Source organism: Canis aureus, chromosome 20 (assembly GCF_053574225.1).
Source record: "Canis aureus isolate CA01 chromosome 20, VMU_Caureus_v.1.0, whole genome shotgun sequence".
NCBI classification, from domain to species: domain Eukaryota; kingdom Metazoa; phylum Chordata; class Mammalia; order Carnivora; family Canidae; genus Canis; species Canis aureus.
Genome location: NC_135630.1, coordinates 18,211,819 through 18,237,047, shown reverse-complemented (window position 1 = coordinate 18,237,047; position 25,229 = coordinate 18,211,819). Strand labels below are relative to the sequence as shown.

General features: G+C 39.6%; 1 protein-coding gene across 7 annotated transcripts in view; it reads left to right on the top strand.

Moving 5' to 3' along the window:
• The window catches only part of LOC144291504 (importin subunit alpha-8-like), a 256,604-nt gene that overhangs the window by 212,635 nt on the left and 18,740 nt on the right, over positions 1-25,229 (top strand). The window contains exon 1 of one of the 7 annotated variants that reach the window (XR_013358806.1): positions 107-287. The exons of 5 other annotated variants lie outside the window; for them this stretch is intronic. The gene's annotated coding sequence lies outside the window, so the exon portion shown is untranslated. Of the gene's footprint in view, positions 1-106; positions 288-958; positions 1,153-25,229 lie in introns of those variants that run through there. One more of the 7 variants, XR_013358805.1, reaches the window with a different exon arrangement.

Sequence of the window (25,229 nt, the reverse complement as noted above, 5' to 3'; positions counted from 1 at the left end):
ACCTAAAACGGAATACCTTAAGTAATACTTTAATAATGAGGAAAAAAAACCCTCATAATTACTTTTAAAAAGAGAAAGACAATCTGTGTTGTTCAGGAACCAAGACAAATTACTCAAACGGCACAAGCAAGAAAGGTTGGCTGTCCTTGTTTTGAGTATGTTGGCCAATGAATGGATCCCAAAGCTATCCTAGATCTACATCTTTGTGACCACATAATCTGCCATCAAAGAGCAAGAGCAATTACATGATGGGTTTCCTGGAAGTCCCTGTGAAGTAGGTTATCATGGTGAGTATCAGAATTTTGAGTTCTAATCATACATGGCTCTACCACTGACTCAAAAGATCAAGGTGGCCACAGCCTAATTAGTTCAGTCAGAAATTTGTAATCTTAACTAATTAATTAGATTTTATTAATACAGCCATACCGTCAAGCACCTATTAAGCCAAATCCTGGAGATACAGAAGAGAGCTAGATAAAAATTGCTCTTCTCAAGGAACTTCTAGTTTAGTAGTAGGATACTAGCTTTGGAATCATCTATCATATCCTAGAAGTTTGGATGGATATTGGTAAGGTACAAAGGACAAAGTGGCCTGTTGAATCTTGATGGAAGTTATAATCAAAAAAGTTCTGAGAGTAAGAAATGAGAGAATTAGAGGCATAAAATCTTGCAATCAGAGATTTGTAGAAGGATATTTAAGGAGTGTGGGGTCCTCAATGCATTTGGTGGAATGGATAGAAATGTATAGAATTTTGTATTCTTTCCCAGGTATCTGGAGGCTTACAGCGATATCTGCAAAATGTTTGAGGTTGCAGAGGAGCAGCCCTACAGGGCCCAGGGGGTCTTGCCCTTCTCTAACCATTCAATAAATAGCACTCAGTGGAGATTCTGGCTGAGGATACTTGTTTTCAAAACAACAGTCCTGAGCCAACCTACTTAAGTAGTTCCATATGTTTCTATGGAGAGTTTATGGATTGTGGCCTTCAGAATTCTTTTGTTTATCACTGGGAATCCAACTCCTGAAAGCTGCTAACTAACCATGAGGTTTGCTGGTTATACAAGCTGTTGGACCTCTTAAGGACTTTGACATAAAGACTACTTTCTGTGGAATAAGAATTAGTGGTTTAAAAAGAGTGCACTTAACAGTATCATGTAAGTATCCGTTTCTGTATGCCATTACTGGCTGGCCTTTTTTTTTAAACTTGTCTGTGCTGCCTTGTACGTGCATTTAAACAAGGCCCTTGAAGGGAAATCTGAGCAGAGCCTTCAAAAACTTATAATCAGAGGGGTCTTTAAAAAAATGAATGACTATCTTCAGTAGACCTAAAACCAGCACAAAAGGTGGGGTTCTTCCCTACCTGGAGCCCAAGGCATAGCGCCTCAGGATACTCAAAACCCATCCTTGCCCTGGGCAGCTATTCCTCCTCTCCTTCACTACCTCCATCAATACCCAGCTTGCAGTGATATTCTTCTACCCTTTACCCATCTAATACCAAACACATGGGGAATCTATCCTGTTTCCAGGAAGGAGGTTTCCATGGATTGTCTCAACAGCCTTAATAATAGCTACTATTTATTGAGCACTTCGTGCCAAGCACTGCATTCTTTTTATACTTTATCTCCTTTAATCCTCACAATAGCCCAAAGAGGTGGGTGCTGTAATTATTCCTCATTTTACAGATAAGGAAATCAAAGCTCACAGAGTCTGAGGAATTTGCTTACAGTTATTTAATAGCTACATTAGCTTCCTATTTAGAATTCCAGTTCAAGTGGCAGAGATGGGACATGAATTCAAGATTCTTGATTCAAAGCTCTTACCCATTTTGCTATACACCTTCCCACCCTCTCTTAAGAGAATTTTAGCTTGATCTCTAAGTCTCCCTTCCAGTGTAGAAGTACTGTGATTCTTCTCAACTGTCAGTTGTGCTGCTGTCCTTGATATTTTCATATGAACCAAAGCAGGACAGAGGCTGCTCATCTGCCTCCATGAAACAGTCCACACATCCATGACTCATTATAGAAGCTTCGCCACAGAGTGAATAGACAGTGGCTGGCACTGAGGGTAGCACCTTAAAAAGGCAGATCTTAGGGGCACCTGGGTGGCTCAGTGGTTGAGTGTCTGCCTTTGGCTCAGGTCGTGATCCCAGGGTCCTGGGATTGAGTCCCATATCAGGCTCCCTAGAGGGAGCCTGCTTCTCCCTCTACCTATGTCTCTGCCTCTCTCTATGTGTCTCTCATGAATAAATAAATAAAATCTTAAAAAAAAAAAAGGCATGGGGGATCCCTGGGTGGCTCAGCAGTTTAGCACCTGCCTTTGGCTCAGGGTGTGATCCTGGAGTCCGGGGATCGAGTCCCACATCTGGCTCCCTGCATGGAGCCTGCTTCTCCCTCTGCCTTTGTCTCTGCCTCTCTCTCTCTCTCTCATGAATAAATAAATAAATAAAATCTTTTAAAAAAAAAAAAGAAAAAAAGCAGATCTGAGACTTTGCAACTCTGCTCAGGTATATATTTCTTAAGGCTGACAAGTGAGTCAGCAGAAGTGAACAGACAATACCATGCTTGGTTTTTACATGATGAGTCACCCCTGCAATCTATCCAGCTTTAGGGTAGCCCCCTGAAGTTTTAACAGAATATTAATTGCCCTGTCACTTCCTGTTCCACACAGCTGGGTGGGATTGCTACCAGCCACACTGTTGAGAAGTTACACATTTCAGCCCAGCCCAGAAAGGTTTCCTGTGGTGGGTGAAATGACAACACGCACAAAGGTCAAACTCCAGATGTGGGATCTGACTTTTTCTCCTCTTGGGGAAAACATTGCCTCATTATAATCTCAGAAGATATTCAGTACAGGTTTCAGGCCAAAGTCTACTGAAAGATCTGAGTTCCTCTAACCTGGAGGATGCCAGTCTGTTTCATGTAAATTTATCTAAGACCCAAGACCACCTATTAGATTCCTGAGCTAAGGGCCCAGAGGAAAGAAGAGGGTGTTTAGGCATCTCTGAATGAAAATAGCTAGACCTGGAAATTACTTCTTGCTTCTTGAAGTTGGAAGGCAGTTCAAGAGGAGGAATTGGTTATTTCTGGACTAATACCTTAACTGGATAGAAATGCCAGAAGGTGGTGGGAAGAGTACATTGCAATATGGTGGGGAGTTTAGTTTACCATCTGTTTATTCATTCCACAAAAATACATATCAGGTTTCCAAAATTCATTCATATTATACTGACAGATAAGAAAATGTAACTTCTTAATTTTTCTTTATCAATTAAAATAATGTTACTCCCAAATTTCTACTCCTGGATCCCACGGTAGGAATTAAATTTTAGTCTAATTTGGTAAACTTAATCCATTATAATAATCTAAGTAAATACTGGGCAGACCAGGTGGCTCAGCGGTTTAGCGCAGCCTTCAGCCCAGGGCCTGATCCTAGAGTCCTGGGATCGAGTCCCACATCGGGCTCCCTGCATGGAGCCTGCTTCTCCCTCTGCCTGTGTCTCTGCCTCTCTCTCTCTGTGTCTCTCATGAATAAATAAATAAATAAATAAATAAAATCTTTTTAAAAAATCTAAGTAAATACTCATCTTTCAGATTTCTTCTCCCTTCCTCTGCAAGTTGACCTCTGGATATGCAGCTGGCAATGGATGGAATCTCTGGCTTACAGATTTTGTGGCACTGTCCTCATGATAAGGGGCCTTTTGGATTCTCAGTGGTCACTGTGGCAGAGAGGTTGATGTTGTTTGCTCCTGGACTGGAAGCCACTGAAGAATGTGACATTTTTTGATGTGTTGGTATTCATCCTTGGAGCTCCTGGTCATGAAGCCCATGCTTGTGGTGGTGAGAAGGAAGGAACTGGTTTTGTTCTGATCCTGGGCCTCTGCTGCTCCACCATTACCCTTTGCTGGGGAGTGGGCGGAACAATAGAAAGGAATTAACTTCAAGTGGACAAAATGTGTCAATGAACTTTTGGTACAGTGATGCTATGTAACAAAATACCACTAAGCCCCAGGGGCATACAGCAATACATATTTATTTAGTACAAGGTTTGGCAATATTTTTCTTTAAGGGGAAATACAGTAAATATTTTAGGCTTCTCAGAACATTTAGTCTCTATTATAACTACTCAACTCTGCCCTTGTAGTGCAAAAGCAGCCATAGACAATATATAAAGGAATGAATGTGCCTATGTTCCAATAAAACTCTGCACAAATTTGAATTTCATATAATTTTCATGTTATGAAATGTTATTTCATATGTTTTGAAATGGCTTTTTTATATATTTTTCTACCATGAAATTTAATGGTTTATGATTTTTCCCCCATGGGCTGTACAAAAACATGTGGTAAGCTAGATTTGGCCCATGGGTCAGTGTTGGGTAATCCCTGACTTAGTTTTTGACTCTACCTGGGTTGGGCTTGTTGAATATGTAGGCTCTAGGCTACATTTGCTTGTTGAATATGTAGGCTCATTCACATGTCTGGGGATTGGTGAACTGTTCTAGGATAGCCTAGCTTGGGTGACCATGGTAACTTGACTCTTATATGACGGGCAAGCAGGTTAGTCAGATCATGTTCTCATAGCAATAGCAGAGGCACATAAGTACAAGTGAAAATATGCAAGCACTTTCAGAAGTCTCTGCTGGAATTATGTTTGCTAACATCCCATTGGCCAAAGCAAGTCACCTATCTGAACCCAGAGTCAGAGTAGGATAGAATGCTCCACCCAGAGAGTGAGGGCACTGCCAAGTTACATGGCAAGTGAGGGACATTAATACAACCAACCTACTAAAGGAACTACATTGAGGAAAAAAATTAATATTCTACTTGTAGCCTTTTCCTTTAGGGGTGGTGCTAGACCAAGATAGGAATATAAGAGACATAAATGTGGAACACATTCATGTGAAACAAATAAGTGTGATGACAGGGGGAGAATGTGTGCAAAGGTAGAGGCATGAAAGAGCTTGAGAACTTGCTCTTTAGGAAGATAATTCTAGTTGTAGTGAGTATAATGTTAGGAGGGGAGAATAGAGAAAAGTAGACAGTATTCAAACTAGACTTGATAAAACCTTTTTTTGTTGTTGTTGTTGTTTTTTAGATGCACTGGGCAAGGTCAAGTTCAAAGAAACACCATTGAGAGTGAGAGAAAATGGAGATGCTTGTTTTAATCCTTCAGCAATAGTATGACACTGTAGTAAGGATGTACAAAGCAATAGCTCTCCTCCCTTTTCTTTTCAATAGAAAGAAGGCATGAAGAACACTCAGAGTATTTGGGTTGATTCTCAATTCAAGGTGAAACTTGGGATTTTAGATCCAGTTTCATGTTGCAGTGGTTTTAAAGGATCAGGAAACATGTTATTTTCTGGTATAAAGTGAGAGGAACCATATACTTCCTTTACCCTTGGATTAAGATTTAATGATTCCAGGAAAAAGCTAAGCTTTTTCTTTGACCTCTAAGAATAACTTCATTCTTTCCTTCCTCACTCCTTTTTGACCTTCTCCCTCCTTCCTTTCTTTCCCTTCCTTCCTCCTTTCTTCTTTCCATGTCTTTCTCTTTTTTCCTCTTCTTTTTTTCTTTCTTTTTCTGTTTACATTTAAAGTGGAAAAAAGGGAAAAATGGTCTCCCATATACTGCAAACTCTGACTAAAGTCCTTGGCATCATGGGAAATTCCTTGACTTGTTTTGTGAAGGTTGGCTGTACCCCAAGATTCCACTGTTTCAAAGTAGAGTCATGTATACAGCTTAGGTTTTGTGTAAGGACTCTGGGGGATTTTGGTTATGAAACATAATGTGCAGTCTGCCTTGTTTCCCAGTGGCAAAATAGAAAACTAGATCTATTTGTTATAGAACTTTAAGCTTTAGTTTTCTTCTCAAAATTACAGATGTGCCTTAGAAGCTTATTGCAGTAAACACAATGAGACCTTACAATTTAAAATGAAAATCAAATATATTTGGAACAAAGTATCATAGATTTCAGAATGGAATATTTTTAAAATGCAAAAAAAAACCCTAAAAGGTTCTGTATTTATGTTACCTAAACGTTAATGGTTTGCCCTTTTCCTTATCTGCTAAGTCCTGCTGTCCAAGATCTCTTGATTCTTTGGCTAGAGAATGGTGTCATTAAAAAGGAATGTTTGGAGGCTCTTTTCTACCTCCACCCCCAGCATTTCACATGGCATTAGCTTCACTAAGAAAACAGACTTTAAACCAAGTTAGAGAAGAATGATAATTTGTGTTTGCTTTTATATTTTGCTGCTTTCCCCTCTAGATTACCTAGTCTAAAAAGGAACTTTCATCATCCTTGAACTTTCATGTAAATCAGACATTTTGTCCCTATAATTTTCCCTAATTTGTTCACATTACATCAACAAGAGAAATAAGAATGTATCTGAAAGAAATCTGGCTATGAGCTAGCAGGATGCTGGGGAGCTCTCCACTAACCCCAAAACTGGTCATCACTGCAGAAGATGCTATTGACGCAAAGCTAAAACTACTCTGCCTGGGTGGGGTCATCTACGCCCAGACTTTTACATACCATAAATATGTTGATGACTACTGAGTCCCTATCTCCAGCCCTGTTTGTACCCACTCCTTGAGATCTGTGTATCCAACTATCATTTGACATCATGAAACTCTTGAACGGCTAACAGACAGCCTCAAATTCAGCATGGCTAAAACATACTCTTTTAAAAAAAATAGTCTTGATTTTGTACCCATCCCATATACCTGCTTCTCTCTCAAACTCCCACATCAGTAAATAGCACCATCATCTTCTCAATTACTTAGTCAAAATCCTAGAAGTCACACTTCATCCCTTGCTTTATTTCCTACCTCACCTGCCATCCATCAGCAGGTCCTGCAGCTGTATTCTGTATCTAAAGCTGACCACTTCTCACAATCTCCATTGCCACAACCCAGTCAAGCCATTGCAAAGGTCTCCCAACTGGTCTCTCTCCTCCCCCCACCCCCCCACCCAGCCATTTTTCATACAGCAGCAAGAGAGATCTTTTTAATGAGTAAAGATCAGGCTACTCCTATGCTTAAATTCATTTTATGATTTCCTTTCACTCAAACTAGAATGTAAGTTCCTCACCAAGGGCTACAAAGACCCACACCTCAACCTTCCTCCTCTTTCTCCTCCTCTCAGCTTCTGTCCACTTATTACTCTGTCCCTCAACCTTCTCAATGCACCTTTGATCTGTCTCAGGGCCTTTGATCTGGCCGGTTGGAATGTTCTCCCAGAATGCCCTCTGGCTTCTTTCTTCTCAGTATTCAGGTCTCAGATCAATTATCTGGTCCTCAGAGAGGCCTTCTGGGACTATCCTAGCAGAAGCAATAGCACTGCTCTTCCCCCCTCACTGTCCTGTTTTAATAATTATATTCTTTTTAGTACTTAAAACTCTCCAAAATACCTGTCTGTCTTCCCTACTAGAATATAAATGTCATGAAAACATGGATTTTTGTCTTAGACAGTGCTTAGTACAATGTAGATACTCAATAAATATTTGTCAAATTAACCAAAAACACTAATAAGGGAGGATTTACCTTGATGATCTAGTTTTTAAAAAATCTGTGATGGGTGTTGAATTCTACTGGTGCAGCTACCTTTTATATTTCTAGTGCATAAGAGCCAGGCCCATGTTGCTGAGTTCCTTCTGATTCATATTCTCTTCTTGTCTTGCATCACCAACACACCCACCAAACACTAATCCAGCTCCTGTTATATGCCAGGCACTGTTCTAGGCCCTGGGGATGTAGAACTGAATAAGGTACATAGAAACACCTGCTTTTGTGGAGCTTATATTCTGTGTATCTAGCCCATCTATACCTTCACTCAGTTCCCAATATCACACAAACATGTGAGGAAATCAATACCACACCAGGGTGGCCTTGATGGGAATTAGTCCAGACAGTCCACAGATTTCCTCCATCAGAAATGTAAGGGGTTTCCCAATTAGATTGTTTGGTTGACCCAAAACGAGAGGTGAGGTCGAGCCATGGCCAGGGTAGTGCCAGGATGGCCTTAAGCATGGGGTGCAAGCAGTGGAACAACAAAGTCTGTTTGGCAGTGATGCATGGCCTCACCTTGCTGGCATCCACATCAGCTCTGTTTGAGAAATACAGGTGGACTTAATTAGAGCTCAGAAGCATGGAACAACCCAAGTGTGCCAGTATCTACTTCCTGCTCAGAGAAGGAGAGCCTCAGCGAGCCAAAGCTGCTTGCTGTCCTTGGTTTGTCTTTGCTGTCTGTGGGCAAAGCTGTATTTTAAACCTGAAATTATAGTGAATTCACTAGTAACACTGTTGAAGACCATTTTTAATTAGAAAACTCCTGTGCAGTCCAAGTAAACTAAATTATAAGGATAAAGCTTTTGTCTCAAAGAACAGCTAACTGCCAGGTTAGCTTCCAACTTACAACACAAAAGTCACCATATTTAAAATCATTTCATTGTCCTGAAAAGAGTCAACTTCTTTTCTCTATGAAAGCTAGCAAAACAGGGATGCCTGGGTGGCTCAGTGGTTGAGCATCTGCCTTCAGCTCAGGGCAGGATCCTGGAACCCTGGGATTGAGTTCTACATTGGGCTCCCTCCAGGGAGCCTGCTTCTCTGCCTGTGTCTCTGCCTCTCTCTCTGTGTCTCTCATGAATAAATAAATAAAATATTTTTTAAAAACCTACCAAAACAAAGATAATCTTTTACTTGACAACACCTTTTTAGGCTGTCATTCTAGAGATCATGAAGATATAGTGATGGTGTTCTCACAGGTCACAATGAGAGACATTCCAAAGCTCAGACTTGCTAGTGCTTTTGTGCACAGGCCAGCTATTATTACCTCCAGCCCTACTCCCACCACCTTCCTTGTAATTCCACTGCCTGGAAAGTTAAGTGTGATATTACAGGCCAAGTGAAGTGATGTTTTAGAATTTAGGGTGGATTAGGTGTATATTCTCAGATAGGCTGCTTCTTGTAAGTGAATAAGCCTCTTGATATTTTAAGTATTTGCCATCTCTCTTGAGACTAAGCAGATTAATGATGGAAGGAGGGATGGTTTCTCAATCTCTCTCTCTCTCTCTCTCTCCTCTTAGCCTTTAAACTTCCTGCTGCTCCAGTCAGAGTTCTTCCTCTATATTTGTCATGTCACAGTCACCTGCACATAGCATTTGTTTCCCAAGGTCCAGGGACAGTACTCTTTCATTTCACCTCCTGAGCCTGACACACACTTCCCCTCAACTGTATTTGTTCCAAATACCAGTGGGCCCTTCTGAACCTTGGTTTGAGATATTGGTGCTTACTAGTAGGCTCTTGTGCCTTGTAATTTGGAAGGTTGCCCCCAAATAGTCCCTTATAAATCTAACCAAAAGAACAATATCTATGATTGTTCTAGTTTTAAAAGATGAGCAGGTTCATGGCTTATACCTAGAGATGCTAAATTTTCCTTAAGTTTGTTATGCTTCTTTAGTAACTGCTGAGGTATTCACGTAGTCTAAATTTAATCACTTTATTGAGTGCCTAAGAATTTGGCTATAGAGACTTATTTTAAAATCACAGCTATGTATAATATTGATTACTTGATTATATCCACAGTGAGTGTTTCTTTTCCTCTTTGTAGATGTCTTTGGGGTCCTTTTCAGTTCTAAACATTTGGTGACTCCAAATAGTTTGCTTTTGCGGTTTATTTGGATTATTTTTATTTTTAGTCCATGAAAATCCTGAGGAATAAGAATGGCTGTTCCTTTATCTTTTTTAAAAAAATATATTTTATTTATTTATTCAAGAGGCAGAGACAGAGGCAGAGACATAGGCAAAGGAAGAAGTAAGATCCCTGCAGGGAGCCCTATGTGGAACTTGATCCCAGGACCCTAGGATCATGTCCTGAGGCAAAGGCAGACACCCAACCACTGAACCACCCAGGGATGGCTCAACACCCTCTTTGTTTATCTTTAAGGAGATTTACTTCCTGAGTGTTTTTCCACCTCCTTAGGAGTGCTTATTGAGTTATGTGTATGTTATTTATGGCTTTTCATCTTCAGGGGAGTCCCTTACGTAGGTGATTATTCCAAATCTGTCAGCTGCTACCAGTACACAATAAACTCTTACGTGTGACTTAAGAGTAAGGCTCTGCTCAATTGCTTCCTGTCAAAGTTTCTAAGAACTGGGTTTTTTCAGTTATTTCTTGAGCTTACAAATCCCAGTTTTTATTTAATCAAAGGAACTTCATGGGAAAACAGCAGTATATGAAATATTCATTCACAACAGTGATAGTGTGATTGAAGAGTAGCAGCAGCTGCCCTAAGTCCATGGCTGTGAAAACACAATTAAAATTTTAACACATTTTTTGAAACATTCTTTTCTGAAGTGCTCAGTTTTCAAAAGTAATGGGGAAATGTATATGGTGCTTAAGTATTAACTTCTACTTGAAGCCTGGTTGTAAGTTTAATGATGAAAAATATTTTTTCTTTGACAAATTCAAACATATTGACCTTATGGATTTTGATAATTGCTGAAATTCCTGGGCTTATTCTCAAAGTAAATCCTCAAAATATCAAATTCAAAGATTCTCACAATTTCTGTGTAAGAATCAACTGGTTAACTTGTTAAAAATGCAGATATGGCTCAACTGTCGATGGGCTGTTAAGGAAGTACCAAGTTTTTTACTATTATGAACAGTAGTGAACATTCTAGTTTGTGTCTTTGTGATAAACATATGGATATATTTCTGTTGGGCATGGAGTGGAATTTCTGTGTCACCAGTTAGCCATCCATATATTCAGCATTGATAAATACTGCTGGAAAGGGTTCCAGAGTGATTGTACATTTATGATCTCTCTGTCAGTGCATTAAGAGTTTCTGTTGTTCCCACATGCTCACCACCACTTGGGTATTTGTTTATTCTAGTGGTTCTGTATTTTATTGTAATTTAGAATTAAATTGAATGAATACATATGTTTTGGTCTAATCACACACACCACACTTGCCTGTAATTGTATTGGGTAGTTCTGCTTTTCCCCTTTGCAATGAAATGAAAGCTGATTCAGGCCTTACCCTGTGAGGGACTTATGTGAAGTTTGGTGAAATACCATTTAGATAAAGAGAGTGAACAATCTATAGCTACATGAAACAATATGGATGAATCTTACAAATTGGTGAAAGATGCCAGACACAAAAGAATGCATACTGTATGATTCCATTTTTCTTTTAAAGGAAGCCATTTATTTATTAAGGAGAGACACAGAGAGAGAGAGGCAGAGACACAGGCAGAGAGAGAAGCAGGCTCCATGCAGGGAGCCTGACGTAGACTCTATCCTGGGTCTCCAGGATCAGGCCCTGGGCTGAAGGTGGCGCTAAACCTCTGAGCCACCCGGGCTGCCCCTGTATGATTGTATTTATAGACAGTACCCCCTCAACCAATCAATCAATCAATCAATCAATAAAACAGATGAAACTAATCTCTGGAGTTAGAAGTAAAAATAATGGTTAACATTAGGTTGGGGGAATAGGTCATGAAGTAAAAATAATGGTTAACATTAGGTTGGGGGAATAGGTCATGACTGAAAGGAAACAATCTAGGAAGGTGGTATTGTGGTTCTTGATCTGAATACTGGTTTTTCAGATGGGTTTAGTTATTTTTTTTAATAAAGATTTTATTTATTTATTCATGAGAGACAGAAAGAGAGAGAGAGAGGCAGAGACACAGGCAGAGGGAGAAGCGAGCTGCATGCAGGGAGCCCGATCCTGGGACTCCAGGATCACGCCCTGGGCTGAGGACAGGCACCAAACTGCTGAGCCACCCAGGGATCCCCTTCAGATGGATTTAGTTGTGAAACCTCATCAAGATATCCACTTAAGGGATGTGTACTTTTCTGTATGAATATTACACTTCATCAAAAGTTCTTTTTAAATACAGATTACCAGGCCCTTACCACGAAAAATTTAGTCTTTTGATGGGACCTGGAACTTTACATATTTAACAAACATGAGGGTGGTTGGAATGCAGGTGGCCTCAAAGTGCACTTTGAAAAACATTGGTAATTGCATTCAGTGCAGAGATTTTTAAGGCATTCGTCAGCTCTTCAAAATAATTTAATCAGCTGCTTTGCACACTGCAGCTATTTTGGGTCATTTCAGAGATACTTTCAGAGCCCCCCACTTTTCACTTCTGAGAGTGAATCAATCCTGGAAAATGAAAACACTGAGTGAGTTCCATGTGGGAAAGGTCCACAGCTTATACTTAATGTGGAAAGGACAATCAAGTGAGAAATAAATCCATTAGGTGGGAAGGAAAAAACCCCATCAAGTGCTGGAATCATAGAAACTCTCTCTGGGAGGAGAACTGCTCATTTCTGATGAAAGCCCATTTCATTTATTTTGCCAAGAGCGATGGAGTGTGTCTGGGTCTGAGGCATTTGGTAGACGCTCTATAAAAACTAGGTTAAGGACTGAATCAAAATCTCTTCCAGTTACACAAAGAAGGAAACATAGAATGCAAATAAATGTAAAACTATTGCTTGTTGTGACTAAAAGTCCCTCATGTGGTAAGGCCTGAATCAGTTTTCATTTCATTGTAAAGGGGAAGAGCAGAACTGCCCAACACAATTACAGGCAAGTTTTTAAGAGGAACAAAAAGAATGAAAAAAGTCACTGTGTTCATTTAGAGCTTGTTTTATCCACCCAAGTTCTGAGAAAGTGTTCTCAAATGTCAAGAGCTAATAAAACTCCTCAGTTCTTAAAGGAGCCATTATTCTCCCTGAACATGCAGAGGTATAGATAATATTACTTGATTTACCTATAGGCAATGTGATACTAAGCTGCTATTCACTGATGTGGCTGTACCAATTGTTAAGAAATTGAAATAGTCTCATACCTGTTGGAAAATAGCCACATTTGGGGGTTCCCTGAGAGTGCTTCTCTGCTGTCCATACTTCCTGCCTTCTCTGGGATCCCTCAGACCTCTGGACAAAACAGCAATACAGGGTTAATGCCTGACAGTCCCTGGGTTTCTAACTCTCTCCAGCCACAGATTACCTAAGAGGTCTTTGTTCTATGATAATACCTGTGAAGGGGAGAAGTGGCTTTGTTTAGGAGGGGGTGATGAGGGTCCTCTCTTCTCCTCTGCCTTTTCACTGACTTCACAACCACCCCCCCAATTCTACATTCCTCGTAATTTGTCATTCTTTGGCAATTTCTTATTGAAGTCATATCTTAGGCAATGAAGGATCAGTAATTAAATGTGGATGTTTTGTCACTAGAGTAACCTTTGATTCTCTCAGCCCTAAATATCCAAGGGCTTACATATTCTCTGTGATTCACTTGCTCACTCACTCTCTCACTCATTCAGCAAACATCTATGGAATGCCTGCTACATGCCAGGCACTGTGCTTACCAGTAAGACTCCATCCTTGGCCTAAAAGTAACTCACAGTCTGGTGGGGATGACCAACCCATAAATAGATAATTCTGGTGCAGTGAGAGAGCCATGCAAAAGTGCATGACAGGAACAGAGAGAAGAGCCAGCAAAGGTAGCCTGTAGTCGGCCAGAGAAGACTTCCTGGAAGAGGTGGTTTGAACATAGTTTTAACAAAAAAATGGAAATTAGCTAGATGGGGATGGGGAGTAGAGTACATTTTGGGCATAGGGGGCTATATGAACACGGTAAGAAATAGCAGACTATGTGCAGGCAATGGAATATAAAGTGTGAGACCTAGGTTAGTAGGAGGTGAGACCTCAGAAGATAGTAGGGTCAAGAATGTTGCTAAGGGTTGAGATTTGATGCTGCAAGAGGCTTTTTTACTCATCAGGGAGCAGCCAAATAATATGTTACTATAATAATGTATTATATTTGTGATGGCTTTACCCCTTAAAAATCTTAAATTAGAGCAAATTCAAGGTTATCCCTATAATGTGGTGAGTCTCCCCCATTGGCATTCCATATGCTTTCTTGAGAGAAAGAGATAGAGAAAGAAAGGGACTGAGCTAGGGCTAGGTGCCAGGGCTTGAGAATAACTCTGCTCACCTCATCCAAGCAGCAAGCTGGTAGCCGTTGTATTAACAAACTGTTTCTGCACGTTATCTCCTTATCAGTATTTTGGGGTGTCATCAAATCTGCATATACCCAGGGGATGGGACCCGTGAGTGTATTTTACCCCTCTTGTTGGTCATGAGAGGACTGTGGCTATGTAGACTGAAAAGCCATGAAGGGTTTCCATGCTGTGGGCCCACGTGCATTTTATGGCGATTCCTCTGGCTTCATCAAACAGTGATGATTTTTCCTTACCTATGGGTAAGGAAATCTCAGCCACTCTCTCCCAGTGTAGTTATTTTTCAAATAAATTTCATGTTTATTTTTCAAATAAATTTCATGTTTATTGCTGCAAGAATATATTGTGACCATTTAAAAACATACTCCAAAATGGAAATTATAAAAGGATGAGATAAAAATGAGATTAAAACATTTAGAGTAATTTTTATTTTATTTATTTATGATAAACGAAACCTCATGGTTTGGTGTGTCTGTTTTTTAAAATCTTGGTTTAGGGACACCTGCGTGGCTCAGTGGTTGAGCGTCTGCCTTTGGCTCAGGGCGTGAACCCGGATTCCCGGAGTCGAGTCCCGCATGGGGCTCCTTGCATGGAGCCTACTTCTCCTCCCTCTGCCTATGTTTCTGCCTCTCTCTTTCTGTGTGTCTCTCATGAATAAATAAATAAAATATTTAAAAAATAAAAAATAAAAATAAAATAAAATCTTGGTTTATACTTGTGATACTATGATTTGTAGATCGTGCTCTAAGTTTATTCAGTGTTTGGGTTTAATGGCCGATGCAGATGCCAAAAGCCTCTTAAAGTGATGTAGCTCCCAATGAGAGTATATTTCCTAAATGATGAGGCTCAGTTATAGTTCTGTGCTATGATTATGCATACCTTTTTCTTGAAATTCAAGTTAGTATGTTTCCTTTATCCCTGGTATCAATCCCTTGTTCTTGTAAACTAACTGGAGGGGGTACATATATTTCATAATGTTAACAAAACGGTTCAATATCTGCTAAACTTCTGTTTAAAAATTTTTAAAATAGGTTAGTAAATTCTATGTTCTACGTCCTTAAAACATCCTTATAACAAATGTTTGTACATGTGACACCTTTATATCACTTTTGGCAATAAAATTTCAAAATGATGGAAACATTTCCAAATATATATTTTCAAATTCTGTTCAGTAGGAGTTTTTTCTGAAAAGAAAAGTATTTTCTCACTTGTTAAAATGTTAACTTTACTCTGATGGGCCTGAATAAGTTTTTTCTTTTTCTTCTAAAACAACTTTAAGATAGCATAGTGACACTATCAAAGAAAAGGGCAGCATATGTAGGCTATTTGTCTTTTTGTAAAAGAAAAAAATATGGCTTTTTTTGGGGTTGGCAATTTGAAAATTGGCTTGATTGGATGTTGGAATAAGTGAGAGAAAGGAGTCCAGAATGAATTCTGAGCTTTCCAGCTTGAACAACTGCCTGAACAGTGGTGTCACCAAATGAGGTAGGTGGAGGAGAGAATAGAAGTCAGTTTAGGAAGAAAATGATGAGACACTAAGTAGGACTCTGGAGTTGTTGAGTTCAGTTGTTGGGCTACAGGACTTCTTACTGTTATTTCATGCCCAACATATTAAAAACCAAACTAATCTTTGGGTTTATAGGCCAAATTTATTTTTTCCTTTTGTTCTTTTATCTCTCCATGGCACCACCATCTCTCAGTCACTTAAGGCTAAAATCTTTGGAGCCATATATGACTCATCCTTTTGTTTCCACCTCTATCCAGTGAGTAACAGACCTTTCAACTGTCATTTGTTCATTCCACATATACTTATGGAGGACCTCTTCTATGCCAGGTACTGATCTGGACCTTGAAGAGATAAGTATGGAGAAAACACCCAAGGTCCTTGCTCTCATGGAGCTTATATTCTGGCTGGAGAATGTAGGTAATGAATATATAAACATATAAACAAGAAAATGATCAGATATTGGTAAATGGTAAGAAGAGAATTAAGCAAGTGGTATAATACTATCTAGCTGGCCGCTATAGAGGAGCTGTCTGAGGGGTGCTATTTAAGGTGAGGTCTGAAAATCCATGCACCATTAGGGGAAAGAGCTTTCCAGGCAGAAGGACTTAAGTTCTGGATAAACTCAGTGAGCTCTAGGAACAGAGAAGGAAGGCCAGGGTGGCTAGGGCTTGGTGATGGTATTGGTGCAGATAACCTCGATGGTCATGACTTTTCTTTCATCATGGCTACTCCATTCTTGTACCCCATTGCCTCATACCTGGCCCCTTATATAGTGCCCTTTACCTCCTGCTTTCACTCTTTCCTCCTATTTCAATACTAATACTTAATTAGCCTTCTGAAGATTTCACATCATTGTGCTATAGTAAAAGCCTTCAGTAGTTGAAGAGTAGTAGGCTGACCTCTGGGGGCCAAGAAGATAAGCAGCTCTGCACGTGGGGTGTTTGCTCCTGTGAGGTCTCCAAGAGGCCTTGGGAGTAAACCATGTATCTCATTACCCTCTGTTTACCCACCTGTGTATTAGTTTTCTATTACCATTGTAACAAATTACCACAAACTTATTGGTTGAAAACAGCATAAATTTATTCTCTTACAGTTCTGGAAGCCAAAAGTCTAAAACGGGTCTCACTGGGGTTAACGTCAATATGCCAGCAAGGCTTCTGGAAGCTCTGGGGAGAATCCATTTACTTACCTTTTTCCAGCTTTTAGAGCCTGCCCATAGTCCTTAATTTATGGCCCCTTCCTGCATCTTCAAAGCTAGCAGGGTAGTTTTTTCCCATCTCTCTCTCATTCTCTTGCTTCCCACTTTCACTGTTAAGAATCCTTGTGATTGGGATCCCTGGGTGGCGCAGCAGTTTAACGCCTGTCTTTGGCCCAGGGCGCGATCCTGGAGACCCGGGATCGAATCCCACGTCAGGCTCCCGGTGCATGGAGCCTGCTTCTCCCTCTGCCTGTGTCTCTGCCTCTCTCTCTCTCTCTCTCTCTGTGACTATCATAAATAAAAATTAAAAAAAAAAAAAAAAAAAAAGAATCCTTGTGATTACATTGGGCCTACCTGGATAAGCCAGGATAGGATAATCTCCCCATCTCAAAATTAGCCCCTTAGTAACCTTATTTCCTCCCATATCATGTAATATTATATGTCCACAGATTTCAGGGCTGAGGATGTGAATATTTTTAGGAGATTATTATTCTGCCTATCATACCCTATTTCTTTGATGTATTAAGATTTATTAGATATTTGAGGCTAATGGAGACTTCCTACAAATAGAAAGCCACTGAGACAAGAAAAGGCCTGTTGTGGGAGTCTCATTGCTTTGGCTCGGTAAACATGGTAAAGCTATGCACATTGATGGGGCAGGATTGCTAGGTTTTCCTTCAAGGGAAGCTGAATGTAGGACAGTGAAAATAGCAGTAGCAGTTCTTGGATAGAATTAGAACAACAGAGAATATTTCTTTTTCTCATTTATTTTCTATCCAGGTGGGGATTTGGATCACTGACCTTTAAGATACATCCTAACACCAAATCTTTATGATCATCCTGTCTTGTGAGATGGTTCCCAAGAAGGAACTCATCTCTATGTGGAAATAGAAGGAATCAAGTAATATAGCACAAGTTCTAACCTCTTGAAAGAGTTAATATTATTCTGTCTTCTCCATACTTGGAAATTTATAGAAAAAGATACCAGAATGTTCCTTAGTGAGACATTCTTTTGTTGTCTTCTACCTCTATGTTATGTCTACATGCCAAAGAAGTTATTTTTTGGCAGGAAACACAAGTAAACTCTCATTATATTGATCTTCATTGGACAATGACCATATGTCCTGAATTTCTGGAATAATTCTTGTTTCATATTATTCTTCTCAATAAAGAATTAATCCAATGTATAACTAAATACAATGTAATTTTATATCTTGGTAAGACTTTTCTTACAAATAATTTCACAAATCAGAGAAAGCTCCTCTGTCTTAATTCATCTTAATTTTTAGATTGGACAAATATAGTCAAATATCTATTTTCCTTGTGGTAGAATTTTTTTTAAGATTTTATTTATTTATTCATGATAGACATCGAGGTGGGGCTCAGAGATACAGGCAGAGGGAGAAGCAGGCTCCATGCCGGGAGCCCGATGCAGGACTCGATCCCGGGACTCCAGGATCACGTCCTGGGCCAAACGCAGGCGCTAAACCGCTAAGCCACCCAGGGATCCCCTGGTGGTAGGATTTTTTGCCTAAATAATTATATTTCTACTCAACTTTCTTAGTCTGTAGAGATAGAGACAAGCAAAACTTATTTACAGGCTCTCTGTATAAGCAGCAAATTGGTATCTGGTAATAAATTTCCTTTGAAAACAGATAAAAGAAAAAAACATTAAGAGTAATGACATCTAATGTGTATTAAACACCTAACATGATTTAGGCTAAGTGCTTTACATATATAGTTTTGTTTCAGTTTTAAAAATGAAAACTCTATGAGGTATCTCCTCCCTGCCCTTATTATAGATGAGAAAGCTGATAAAACACTTAGAGCAATATGTTCTAATAATATATAAAGCTAGAAGGGAGAGAATTGATATTTGGATTATTCACTGCCTCCTAATACTGCTTCAACATTATATATTTCTTCCTCTAAGCTCCTCATGGCAGAGGAGAGGCTTTGGAATATAGATGGGTTTTGATGGGGGAGGTGGTTGGGGTGACTTGGACAAGAAGGCCAATACAGCTAAAGCAGGATTACAATAGTGTTCTGAAAAGTTAGAAGTCCTTGGGTTGCAGAGAGAACCAAGAGTCTCTCACCACATCGTGATCCAGGAATCTTGATATCTGGGGTTGCAGAATTCTTGCCTTGCCATCTTCTGGGTTAAGGATTTGGTCAGTCACTCTAGTGTGCCCCATTCTAGAAAATAGCTCATCATCCATCCAGCCACTCAAACCCAAACTAGGAGTCATCTGCAATTTTTCTTTTTTTCTCCTTCAATTCTACTCTTCAGTAAGTTCTGGTTGTCCTGCCTTAAAATATATCTAGAAACTGGGCCTTGTGTCCATCCCAAAAGTAGCCACCACCTCCCTTAATCCAAAGGTTCATCTGCTCTCTCCTGAGCTACCATAATAGCTCCCTAACTGGCCTCCCTGCTTAGTATGGGATTTTGCCTAAAATCCCATACTAAGGTAATCTTTCAAAACAGGAAGCAAATGATCTTTCTCCCTGTCACTTCATCAACATTGCCTACTACACTTAGAATAAAATCTAGTCCTTTAGCATGCCACACAAAGGCCTGTATGGGCTAGATTTTGTCCACTCCTCTAAACTCATTTTGTGTTCCCTAAGACTTTTCCCATCTCAGCCAACTTTTCACCTGACTTCCTTCTGCTGGTATCATCTCTGTCTTTAGATATTTAGCATTAACTCTTTCAAATAGGATTCAAGTAAGCACACCTCCACATAAACCTCTCAAATATTCTATCACATCGCCCTTTCTATTTTTTATGTAGTAGTTATTCTAATTTGTTATCATTTTATTTGCAAGTGTGTTCTTTTGCTTATCTCTCACATTGGAGGACTGGACCTCATCTATCTAAATCCTCAGAACTGGGGGCACCTGGGTGTCTCGGTGGTTGAGCCTTGCCTTTGGCTTTGGTCGTGATCCTAGGGTCCCGGGATTGGTTCCTGTGTCAGGCTCCCTACTGGGGAGCCTGCCTCTCTCTCTGCCTATGTCTCTGCCTTTCTCTCTGTGTCTCTCATGAATAAATTAATAAAATCTTTTTAAAAAATAAATAAATCCTCAGAATTTAGCACAGTATTGACAAATTAGGGATTTACTAAATATCTGTTAAAGAAATGAAAGAATGTATCATAATGATTTTAAAAGTATTTTATTCTTAAGTGTAGGTACATATATTGGACACATTTTGGAGTATCTCCTTGGCTTATAATGACCCTCTTAACTGACTTCCTAATTCAGAGGAAATGGCCCCCTTTGACCATTTGTTTGAACATGCCCTTGACCTCTAGCTGCAGTGAATTGGACAGCTGACTCAAGCGGGGCTAATAAAAATTGCAACACTGGCAGTTTGGAATTGGAACTGAGAGTCATACAATTGGTCTATACCATGTATCCTCAGGATCCTCCAACAGTCATGAGTTCTGATCTGAGGATCAGAGAAGGCTGGTGAGCAGAGAAAGAGAAATGAGACCGAGTAGATATGCAATAAGAAAATGTAATATGAGATACAGGGGGAGGGTCTGGATGACTTTCCAGGTCTTGATTTCAACATCTTCTTGCTACCCAGCTAAACTCCTGCCCTTGGGTTCAGGAAAATATCAACAGCCTGCCCTCCAAATGCCATCCCAGGAATGAAGCCACAGTGGTAAAGATACTTCAGTCAATTTAACATTTCATGAAAACAAATTTGCCATTAACGTGTTGGTTCTGCTTTAGCACATGCTACTTTGTGCCATTTTCGCCTCATATGATGATAGATGACTTACTTGCTCTTTAGCTAGAAACTGTGTAAGTGAGAAGGTTTCTAGAAGAAGAAAATGGAGAAAAATCAGTGAGAGCCAAACATGTTTGTGGCATCCCCTACAAGGAGAGAGGGCCAAGTAAGCAACATCTAAAAGGGGGAGATGTGGGTGATGAAAAAGCAAGTGCTAAAGCAAATAGCAGGGACCTCTGTGGGCTTGATCAGCAGTGAGCTGGGTTGCTGAGGACTGGGAAACTTGCAGAATATAAAATATCTGGTTGCAAGATATGAGTTCAGAAGCAGCAGAGTGAATCTCTTCAGGTGATGGATCATTATGCTGAAATCAGTCTTCACAATAGAAGACAAAGTCGGCAAAAATGAAATATTCCCTCATAACCAGGGTTTTAAAGTATAGTAGGCTGCTCCTCTGTTAGTAACAATCAATACTGACTCAGTTTAAGACCACACAATCCCCTCTTAGCCTGACCTCATTATACCTGATACTAATGAGGGACTAAAGTCCAATGGTCATGGATGGGAGTTTAATATTGCAACAATCACACTGATTCAAAAGTCCTTTATCAGCAAAGGCATGCGGGAGAAATACATTGGCTTCTCAGCAATGCAACCAGCTGTAAAGTATCTTTCAATGAATCCACCAAGGTGTGAACATCAAAAGCCCAGGAGGAGCTATTTATATTTGAAGATTATTAGGCATTAACTGCACAGAGGAATTGCCTCAAAAAATGGCCCCCCGACTAGGTACTTTTATGGTAAGTCCTAGAAAACACTGAGCTCTCTCAAGTAATTTTCATTCTTATGAGATTCTGCATCTTGGCTTGGAGTGTTGTTCCTCCTATGGTGTGTGTCTGGACAGGATTGGGAGGGAAAGTGGACTCCAAGGACATGGGAGAGTTAACTGTCAGTTACTTTTGAACAGAACTGACAGATCACCTACTACTTCTGTGATTGGCACTTTTAAACCCAAGGTGAGACTGATATATACAGTTCATGTCTCCTGATGAGGACACGTGCAAAAAATATCCTAGGATTCTTAGACCCAGGAAAAGCTCTGCATTTGCAGCTACATCCTGGCCCTGCTGGAATAATGGCCACAAATCTTGGCTGGAGGGGTTCTCTCTGCCAAAAGAAAAAGGCTTTAAAGCCTAGAGCAGTGTTTCCCAAACTGAACTCAACAGGGTGTGAGTATGTGTGAGGAGATATAAGGATTACATGGACAATGCTTGTGAGAATGGAGTTAAAAAGTGAAATTAAAATTTGGAGTGTTTGCATGTAACATTCATGCATACAAAAAAATCTATAAAAAACATATAAGGGATAAAGAACAATAAATACCCACCTTAATAAATGCAATATTACCAATCCCATCAATCCCCCCTGGTTGCCCTTTTTGATTCTGTCCTCCTTTCTCCCCAGGTCACCAGTCTTCTGAATTTTGTGTTGGAGTTTTATTTTTCATAATGGTTCACCTATATGTGTATATATCCATAGTATATTTTTAAAATTTTACATGCTTTTGAATTAGCTTTATATCAATAGTGTACTGTAGGTACTCTTCTGAGACCTGTTGTTCATCCAATTCTATGTTCCTGGCCTCTATATATTTTTTTTAAAGATTTTATTTATTTTTTCATGAGAGACAGACAGAGAGAGAGAGAGAGAGAGGCACAGACACAGGCAGAAGGATAAGCAGACTCCATGCAGGGAGCCTGACGTAGGACTCTATCCCGGGTCTCCAGGCTCACACCTTGGGCTGAAGGGGGCGCTAAGCTCCTGAGCCACCCGGGCTGCCCTTCCTATGTATTGATACACACAATTGTTGTCCTTGTTCATTGCTATTATTCGTTCTATGGATATACCACAATTTTGTCTGATGGATATTATGTTGCTTACATTATGTTGCTTATTATGTTTTGCTATTACAAACAATGGGATTATGAACTTCCTTGTACAGGGTTCTTGGAGCACATGTGCAAGAATCTCTCTAGGATATATACCTATGAGTAGAATTACTGAATGTGAGGGCAGGCACATCTTCAACTTTATAGAATAAACCAAATTGTAAAAAAATGATGGTTGAGGGATCCCTGGGTGGCGCAGCGGTTTGGCGCCTGCCTCTGGCCCAGGGCGCGATCCTGGAGACCCAGGATCGAATCCCACGTCGGGCTCCCGGTGCATGGAGCCTGCTTCTCCCTCTGCCTGTGTCTCTGCCTCTCTCTCTCTGTGTGACTATCATAAATAAATAAAAATTAAAAAAAAAAATGATGGTTGAAGGGTGCCTTGGTTGTGCAGTCAGTTAAACATTTGCCTTCAGGTCATGATCTCAGGGTCCTGGGTCTGGGCATACTGCTCAGCAGAGAGCCTGCTTCTTCCTCTCTCCCCCCCTCTGCCTTTCCCTCTGCTTATGCTCTATCTGTCAAAAAATAAATAAATAGGGCAGCCCAGGTGGCTCAGCAGTTTAGCGCTGCCTTCAGCCCAGGGCCTGATCCTGGAGACCCAGGATAGAGTCCTATGTCAGGCTCCCTGCATGGAGCCTGCTTCTCCCTCTGCCTGTGTCTCTGCTTCTCTCTCTTTCTCTCTCTCTCTTATGAATAAATATATAAAATCTTAAAAATAAATAAATAAATAAATAAATAAATAAATAAATAAATAAAATCTTTAAAAAAAAGAAATAGTTCTCTACCCAGCACCCAGAGGTTATAAAGATATTGTCCTAAATATTCTAAAATTTTGCTTTTCACATTTAAGGTTCTAATCTCTGTTTTCACAAATAGATTTCTTTACTTAAGAACTTCTCTCACTTGTTACTATGCATTGTGGACATCCCTGAAAGGAGACAATGCAGCATTTCCTTGTTGTATTCCAGACTTGTAATTCTTTTTCAGAGCATCTTCAGGGATGCCTTGGTATGTATTTTGGGAATTACTACTCTGTAGAGGCGGGAAAAAAATGAAGTCTACTTTCTACTACATTCTTGACCAGTTCTGGGACCTGCCTTGTATCAATTGCTGGGTAACTTCCTTGTGATTTGCTTTTCTTATTTTGAAAATAGACATTATTACCCAAGTTAAAATATAAAAAACAAAAAATAATTACTATATATTGAGAACACTAGGGAGGATGATAATATTAATGTGTAAAGGGATAAAAATTATTACTGTATGAATATTCTCCAAACTTTCTCTTCATCCCATGTCTCTCACTTGGAGATAGGAGTATTGTATGGAAGGTTCCTGCTTGCTGGATTCTCCCCTAGGCTTTGCTGTGAGAAGCTGAGGGATGACTGGGTTTTGGGAAGGCAAAGAAACTAAAATGACGTATGTGATGAAAACGTTAAAAAGCTTGAGAAAAAGTGTTGGTACACAGGGGTTAAGGATGAGAAAGACATAGACAAGACTCAAGTCCTGACAGTTGAAGTCATTTTTCTTTTATTGCAAAACCACAGTAAAACTGACCAATTGTGGCCTCACATATATAACCTTTTTTTTCTTGTATGATTTTATTTGATCATAACAATAATGCTGTGAGGTAAATAAGTAAGATATTATCTATCCTCTTTTAATTTCTGAAAATAGTGATTTAGAAAAGTAAAGTAAACTGCCTTAGGACAGAGTTTGAGAGTGGTTAGATGGGATTCAAATCCAGGACCAATAAATGTAGCATCTGTGTCTTTTCCACCATATCATGCAGCATGTAGGGAGGACCAACATGTAAATGCTCTTAGAAAAAATATTTACACAAGGGCAGCCCGGGTGGCTCAGCGGTTTAGCGCCACCTTCAGCCCAGGGCAATGATCCTGGAGACCCGGGATCGAGTCCCACGTCAGGCTCCCTGCATGGAGCCTGCTTCTCCCTCTGCCTGTGTCTCTGCCTCTCTCTCTCTCCTCTCTGTGTTTCTCATGAATAAATAAATAAAATCTTAAAAAAATATATTTACACAAATACTAACCACCTCCAAATTAATTGTTTTCTATTATTTGGGTTTAATGATCACAATTTCTCAAGAAATGCTATACAATGGTTGCCAGAAAGTACCTGTATCTTATATAATTTAGTGGGATAATTTTGTTTAACTCCGAATTTCTCAAGTTTAGAATGATAATGTATCCTGCTTTTCAAGTGAGGGTACATTTTTGTGGTAATGAAAGTGATGTATTCACAAATTCATAAACATGTAGCTCTAACTTCTCTCTATATTCCTAAGAAAATGATGGCAAATGGCAATGGAAGAGACAGGTTGAAATCTGTATTTAAAAAGGTTAAAAAGATAACCATACTTAAGGAAATAAGCCCCCTAAAAATTCAATGAAATAGAACTAGAAGTCTTCATTTGCTGATGAATGTACTTAACACTATAGATGAGTAGATTTCACTTTTTGATTTCACAAAATATATATATACATTACTGTGTATTGTCATGTGGATGAAAAAAGCCATCTTACAACTGGAAATGAATATAATTCTTTTCCTTGGTGTTACATGGATGGTATTCAGAATATTTCAGCTGCAGAAAATATTTTAAGTGGTTATTGTTATTTCAGTAACATTAAGTCTCTCCTACATCTATCAATTAATTTTTACCACTTCCAGCTGAAGTTATAGCTTTCCTAATTTTTCAACTGCAGGATTTTTTCCTTCAATAATGCATGGAAGTACATTTCCTGTAGTAGCTCCATCTTGGCTGCAGTGTGTGGTCATTCTGTGCATCATT